Source organism: Schistocerca piceifrons, unplaced genomic scaffold (genome assembly GCF_021461385.2).
Source record: "Schistocerca piceifrons isolate TAMUIC-IGC-003096 unplaced genomic scaffold, iqSchPice1.1 HiC_scaffold_586, whole genome shotgun sequence".
Taxonomy (NCBI): Eukaryota; Metazoa; Arthropoda; class Insecta; order Orthoptera; family Acrididae; genus Schistocerca; species Schistocerca piceifrons.
In genome coordinates, this window is record NW_025728828.1 from 5,001 (window position 1) to 12,500 (window position 7,500).

At 56.1% G+C, this 7,500-nt stretch overlaps 2 non-coding genes and 1 pseudogene across 2 annotated transcripts; all 3 read right to left on the reverse strand.

Moving 5' to 3' along the window:
* LOC124761848 overlaps nt 1–1,666 on the reverse strand; it is a 4,230-nt pseudogene extending 2,564 nt beyond the window's left edge.
* A 188-nt stretch (nt 1,667–1,854) lies between these two features.
* On the reverse strand, nt 1,855–2,009 carry LOC124761844. The gene has a single exon (XR_007012447.1). It is a non-coding gene; the product is annotated as a 5.8S ribosomal RNA (ribosomal RNA).
* A 351-nt stretch (nt 2,010–2,360) lies between these two features.
* LOC124761852 lies at nt 2,361–4,269 on the reverse strand. Its single transcript, XR_007012451.1, has one exon. It is a non-coding gene; the product is annotated as a small subunit ribosomal RNA (ribosomal RNA).
* Between the last annotated feature and the right edge of the window lie 3,231 nt (nt 4,270–7,500).

Consider the following 7,500-nt stretch of genomic DNA (forward strand, 5'->3'; position numbering starts at 1 on the left):
CGCTTCAGCGCCATCCATTTTCAGGGCTAGTTGCTTCGGCAGGTGAGTTGTTACACACTCCTTAGCGGATTCCGACTTCCATGGCCACCGTCCTGCTGTCCTTAAGCAACCAACGCCTTTCATGGTTTCCCATGAGCGTCGATTCGGGCGCCTTAACCTCGGCGTTTGGTTCATCCCACAGCGCCAGTTCTGCTTACCAAAAGTGGCCCACTTGGCACTCCGATCCGAGTCGTTTGCTCGGCGGCTTCAGCATATCAAGCAAGCCGGAGATCTCACCCATTTAAAGTTTGAGAATAGGTTGAGGTCGTTTCGGCCCCAAGGCCTCTAATCATTCGCTTTACCGATGAGACTCGTACGAGCACCAGCTATCCTGAGGGAAACTTCGGAGGGAACCAGCTACTAGATGGTTCGATTAGTCTTTCGCCCCTATACCCAGCTCCGACGATCGGATTTGCACGTCAGAATCGCTACGGACCTCCATCAGGGTTTCCCCTGACTTCGTCCTGGCCAGGCATAGTTCACCATCTTTCGGGTCCCAACGTGTACGCTCTAGGTGCGCCTCACCTCGCAATGAGGACGAGACGCCCCGGGAGTGCGGAGGCCGCCGCCCCGTGAAGGGCGGGGAAGCCCCATCCTCCCTCGGCCCGCGCAAGGCGAGACCTTCACTTTCATTACGCCTTTAGGTTTCGTACAGCCCAATGACTCGCGCACATGTTAGACTCCTTGGTCCGTGTTTCAAGACGGGTCGTGAAATTGTCCAAAGCTGAAGCGCCGCTGACGGGAGCGATTATTCCGCCCGAGAGCATCCCGAGCCAACAGCGGCGCGGGGTCCGGGGCCGGGCCAGGTAGGTCCGTCATCCGGGAAGAACCGCGCGCGCTTGCGGGAGCCCGAGCGCCCAAAGGGGCGAATCGACTCCTCCAGATATACGCCGGGCAGCCAGCCAGGACACCGGGGCTCTGCCCAACAGACGCGAACCGAGGCCCGCGGAAGGACAGGCTGCGCACCCGGGCCGTAGGCCGGCACCCAGCGGGTCGCGACGTCCTACTAGGGGAGAAGTGCGGCCCACCGCACACCGGAACGGCCCCACCCCGCGGCGAGTGGAAAGGCAACCGGACACGACCCCGCCGCGGATTGCTCCGCGCGGGCGGCCGGCCCCATCTGCCGAGGGCGGAGGCCAGTGGCCCGGATGGGCGTGAATCTCACCCGTTCGACCTTTCGGACTTCTCACGTTTACCCCAGAACGGTTTCACGTACTTTTGAACTCTCTCTTCAAAAGTTCTTTTCAACTTTCCCTCACGGTACTTGTTCGCTATCGGTCTCGTGGTCATATTTAGTCTCAGATGGAGTTTACCACCCACTTGGAGCTGCACTCTCAAGCAACCCGACTCGAAGGAGAGGTCCCGCCGACGCTCGCACCGGCCGCTACGGGCCTGGCACCCTCTACGGGCCGTGGCCTCATTCAAGTTGGACTTGGGCTCGGCGCGAGGCGTCGGGGTAGTGGACCCTCCCAAACACCACATGCCACGACAGGCGGCAGCCTGCGGGGTTCGGTGCTGGACTCTTCCCTGTTCGCTCGCCGCTACTGGGGGAATCCTTGTTAGTTTCTTTTCCTCCGCTTAGTAATATGCTTAAATTCAGCGGGTAGTCTCGCCTGCTCTGAGGTCGTTGTACGAGGTGTCGCACGCCACACCGCCAGCCGGCTGTGCACGCTACCGAGAAAGTACCGGTATGCGAACCGCCAGGCGACGGGCGCGCATCGCACGTTTGAGGAGACGCGGCCGGCCCCACAGGCGGCCGCGACACTCCCAGGTCTGCGAAGCGGGGCAAACGCCGCGCGCTTCAGTATACGTAGCCGACCCTCAGCCAGACGTGGCCCGGGAACGGAATCCATGGACCGCAATGTGCGTTCGAAACGTCGATGTTCATGTGTCCTGCAGTTCACATGTCGACGCGCAATTTGCTGCGTTCTTCATCGACCCACGAGCCGAGTGATCCACCGTCCTGGGTGATCTTTTCTCAGTTTCCGCCGTCTCTTTCGAGACGGTCGCATAGGCGGGAGTGAGGCGTGTGGCGGCCCCTGTTCCAGCGTTCTGTGTCCAACGGCCTCACGGCCGACGGGCGTCGTACGGCTCCACACCGGAGCGGACAGGCACTCGGGCGAAAGTCATTCAAAACCGGCGCCAGGCGCCAGGTGCCGCAGGCCAGCCGCTCCAGCGCTTCAGCGCTCGTACCACACAACATTGCCGCTAGTTTTGAGAGGCACGCGTGGTTCCGCACGCGGCGCACGGCTACGGCGAGCCGTACAGGTAGCGTGTTGCGCGACACGACACGCACATCGAAAGACATGCAGTCTAGTCGGTAATGATCCTTCCGCAGGTTCACCTACGGAAACCTTGTTACGACTTTTACTTCCTCTAAATGATCAAGTTTGGTCATCTTTCCGGTAGCATCGGCAACGACAGAGTCAATGCCGCGTACCAGTCCGAAGACCTCACTAAATCATTCAATCGGTAGTAGCGACGGGCGGTGTGTACAAAGGGCAGGGACGTAATCAACGCGAGCTTATGACTCGCGCTTACTGGGAATTCCTCGTTCATGGGGAACAATTGCAAGCCCCAATCCCTAGCACGAAGGAGGTTCAGCGGGTTACCCCGACCTTTCGGCCTAGGAAGACACGCTGATTCCTTCAGTGTAGCGCGCGTGCGGCCCAGAACATCTAAGGGCATCACAGACCTGTTATTGCTCAATCTCGTGCGGCTAGAAGCCGCCTGTCCCTCTAAGAAGAAAAGTAATCGCTGACAGCACGAAGGATGTCACGCGACTAGTTAGCAGGCTAGAGTCTCGTTCGTTATCGGAATTAACCAGACAAATCGCTCCACCAACTAAGAACGGCCATGCACCACCACCCACCGAATCAAGAAAGAGCTATCAATCTGTCAATCCTTCCGGTGTCCGGGCCTGGTGAGGTTTCCCGTGTTGAGTCAAATTAAGCCGCAGGCTCCACTCCTGGTGGTGCCCTTCCGTCAATTCCTTTAAGTTTCAGCTTTGCAACCATACTTCCCCCGGAACCCAAAAGCTTTGGTTTCCCGGAGGCTGCCCGCCGAGTCATCGGAGGAACTGCGGCGGATCGCTGGCTGGCATCGTTTATGGTTAGAACTAGGGCGGTATCTGATCGCCTTCGAACCTCTAACTTTCGTTCTTGATTAATGAAAACATACTTGGCAAATGCTTTCGCTTCTGTTCGTCTTGCGACGATCCAAGAATTTCACCTCTAACGTCGCAATACGAATGCCCCCGCCTGTCCCTATTAATCATTACCTCGGGTTCCGAAAACCAACAAAATAGAACCGAGGTCCTATTCCATTATTCCATGCACACAGTATTCAGGCGGGCTTGCCTGCTTTAAGCACTCTAATTTGTTCAAAGTAAACGTGCCGGCCCACCGAGACACTCAATAAAGAGCACCCTGGTAGGATTTCAACGGGGTCCGCCTCGGGACGCACGAGCACGCACGAGGCGGTCGCACGCCTTCAGCTCGCCCCACCGGCAGGACGTCCCACGATACATGCCAGTTAAACACCGACGGGCGGTGAACCAACAGCGTGGGACACAAATCCAACTACGAGCTTTTTAACCGCAACAACTTTAATATACGCTATTGGAGCTGGAATTACCGCGGCTGCTGGCACCAGACTTGCCCTCCAATAGATACTCGTTAAAGGATTTAAAGTGTACTCATTCCGATTACGGGGCCTCGGATGAGTCCCGTATCGTTATTTTTCGTCACTACCTCCCCGTGCCGGGAGTGGGTAATTTGCGCGCCTGCTGCCTTCCTTGGATGTGGTAGCCGTTTCTCAGGCTCCCTCTCCGGAATCGAACCCTGATTCCCCGTTACCCGTTACAACCATGGTAGGCGCAGAACCTACCATCGACAGTTGATAAGGCAGACATTTGAAAGATGCGTCGCCGGTACGAGGACCGTGCGATCAGCCCAAAGTTATTCAGAGTCACCAAGGCAAACGGACCGGACGAGCCGACCGATTGGTTTTGATCTAATAAAAGCGTCCCTTCCATCTCTGGTCGGGACTCTGTTTGCATGTATTAGCTCTAGAATTACCACAGTTATCCAAGTAACGTGGGTACGATCTAAGGAACCATAACTGATTTAATGAGCCATTCGCGGTTTCACCTTAATGCGGCTTGTACTGAGACATGCATGGCTTAATCTTTGAGACAAGCATATGACTACTGGCAGGATCAACCAGGGAGCTGCGTCAACTAGAGCTGAGCAGCCGGCCGCCCGGGAGTGTGTCCCGGGGGCCCGCGCGAACACGCAAGCGTCCGCTCAATCATTCTGCAAACAGGAGGAGGCTGAGCTCCCCTGCACAATACACCTCGAAACCCTCTCAGGTCCCGGCGGCGCGCAGCGCCGTCCCAAGTACTTGGTCGGGTTCGAGAGAGGCGCAATCGCCCGGAGTTAGGCGAGTAGACGCTTTCGGTGCGACCACCCGTGCTCCCAACTGAGCTTGCCGCTGCCGACAGAGGCCCGGGAGCGTGCTGTCGTGGCATTGCCGGCGGGAGACAACACGCGCCACCTACGGTGACCGGCAGCTCCAACGCCAGCGCCACAGAAGGACAAAAGCCCCACTTGGGTGCCGAAGCGAACTCTCCCAGCACAGCGCACGCGCCAACACATCCGCACAGCTGCGATACAAACCACCAGCGAGAACCGCTGGGGCGACCGAGCAGCAGACGGCGTCGCGGCGCCGAGCGCCGGGCGGCGGCGCATCCTCAACGCACACAGTCCTCAATCGGACCAGCACACTGAAGATGTCCACCGCGCTTCGCACCGGGCCCGCGAGGACCTACTTTGGCCGCACGGCGCCGCGCGCAGGGTGCGCCGGCGCGCAGCTGCGACGCCTGCCGCGTCCGTCGGCCGGCGCGCCTGCCACTGGCCGCCCCCACCAGCCGGCTGTAGCGCGTGCGCCCACGCACCGCGCGGCCAGCACGCCGGGAGGCGCCCCCTCACCGGCCGGGGACGGTCCCACCCAGCCACCGCCGCGTATCGCTTCACACCCAGATGCCGTTCAGTTTCGTCGGCATGGTGGGTATCGCTGGAACAACCGGTTAGTACCTCAACCTATCGTCGCCATCACCGATTCACCCCTAGCGAGAACAACCGCACCACAACAGGTTACCATTTGTTCATTTGCGTAACTTCACCAGAAAACGCAGGCGTCCATCGCCATTTGCAACTTCAACGATTATTGCATGCCTGTGTCAGGTGTCACGCCACACTACGTCTGCCCACATACACGCAACAAAATGTGCACGCCTAGACAATACGTGGAAGGTGGCCCCCGTACGTATGCGATGTCCATTGCTCGAACGACTGTCAACCGGCCTCTGTAGCATGTCGCAGATATGGAACGCGGTGCACCATGCCATCACGGTGTGTGAGGAGAGACGACTAGGTCCGAATACATCAACAGACAGCTCATGCTGATCGCCATCCACGGCGTCCGTTCCTCCCACACGTCTCTATGGCGTACCACACTGCAATCCAGCTCTCATAGGGAGACGACACGTAGCTGCGTGCACAATATTTGCACTGTATGGTCCGCCGTTTTTGGGCGCAGTCGTTGTGCGGTCACACATGTGCCACGATGTATCATTCAGTACATAAGGACGAATGTGCAGTACAGATTGTGGTTCACGCGTACGACATCAGCGGACAGTTGACACAGGCCGCACCACAACGTAGCCTGAGTACGTCGCATGCGAAGGGCATTGAACATGCAAACTTCTCACCAACCAGCTTGCGAAGGCAGGGGGCAAGGTGGGGACGTGGGGAGGGGCGGCATGTACGTCCTGCTGCCATCCACATTACAGTGTACAGCAGGAGCATGTGGAAAGTGAGCAAGACTTGCAAGGTGTTTAACATGAAGCGATACACAGGGGTGCGGGCAGTGCGAGTAGCGAACTATATTGCGAGGGTTGCGGGTGGGCAACACTACAGTAATTGAACGAGTCGTATAACAATTACAGAGCAGGTTTAGGCGACAACGTGGGTTACGTTAAGGCGACAACATGGGTTAGGTTAAGGCACAACATGGGTTAGGTTAAGGCACAACATGGGTTAGGTTAAGGCACAACATGGGTTAGGTTAAGGCACAACATGGGTTAGGTTAAGGCACAACATGGGTTAGGTTAAGGCACAACATGGGTTAGGTTAAGGCACAACATGGGTTAGGTTAAGGCACAACATGGGTTAGGTTGAGGCACAACATGGGTTAGGTTAAGGCACAACATGGGTTAGGTTGAGGCACAACATGGGTTAGGTTGAGGCACAACATGGGTTAGGTTGAGGCACAACATGGGTTAGGTTAAGGTACAACATGGGTTAGGTTAAGGTACAACATGGGTTAGGTTAAGGTACAACATGGGTTAGGTTAAGGTACAACATGGGTTAGGTTAAGGTACAACATGGGTTAGGTTAAGGTACAACATAGGTTAGGTTAAGGTACAACATAGGTTAGGTTAAGGTACAACATAGGTTAGGTTAAGGTACAACATAGGTTAGGTTAAGGTACAACATAGGTTAGGTTAAGGTACAACATAGGTTAGGTTAAGGTACAACATAGGTTAGGTTAGGTTAGGTTAGGTTACACGTTGTTGTACGGAAAGGTGTAGGGGGGGGGGGGGCGGGGGCGGCAGGTTCGTTGATAGTGATTATAGTAAGTGAATGCTTGTGACATGATCAGATTTGTCACGTCAGGATGCACCTTTGGCTTATTAGAGGCGGCGCTCCAATTCTATGCTTGTGTGAGACCTGTGTCTTTGACTCATGTCATTGTTTGTGCGCTGTGACAGGAGGTACTATTGTGATGTTGGGTGCACCGTTGTATAGGACATGTGTGGGTGTTGGTGCCTGGTCTGCGCAATGGTGGATGTCGAAAGGCTGGGATATTGTATTTTCCGCACGGACCTCCTGGTCTGGTTGTGATAGTGTGGATTGTGTAATGTGGCGGAGAAGATGCACTGGATGTTGTTCCATGCTGGTGCTTACATATTGTATGTGCGCCTGTTAGAAGCAGAGAGTGGTGCGTGATCAGAGTGTCTGGCTGACGTGTGGTTCCCATTTTGGGCAGACTCTTTCAGCATGTATACGGACAGTTGTGTATATTTGCTGTAGTTTGATGGCTCTGCATTGATTACTAATCAGCGCCGTGTGTACGGGTAATCTGGTTCCAGTCCAAAATGTTCCATCTGTGTACATTAGTGACAAAGACTCCCCCCATGCAGTGGGGCTCGGTCTGTTATAACTCTTCCGCGTAATATATTTGCCCCACGTTTTTGCGACTGCGAGTGCGAGTGCAACGCGCATGGGGACCGACATGCTGATGGCTCGGTATCGGACGCCGTACAGTGAGCAACGCGATCGCGTCTCTCGCTCGTAAGTGGTACAGGTCGCGGCTCATGTATACGGACAGCGGGAA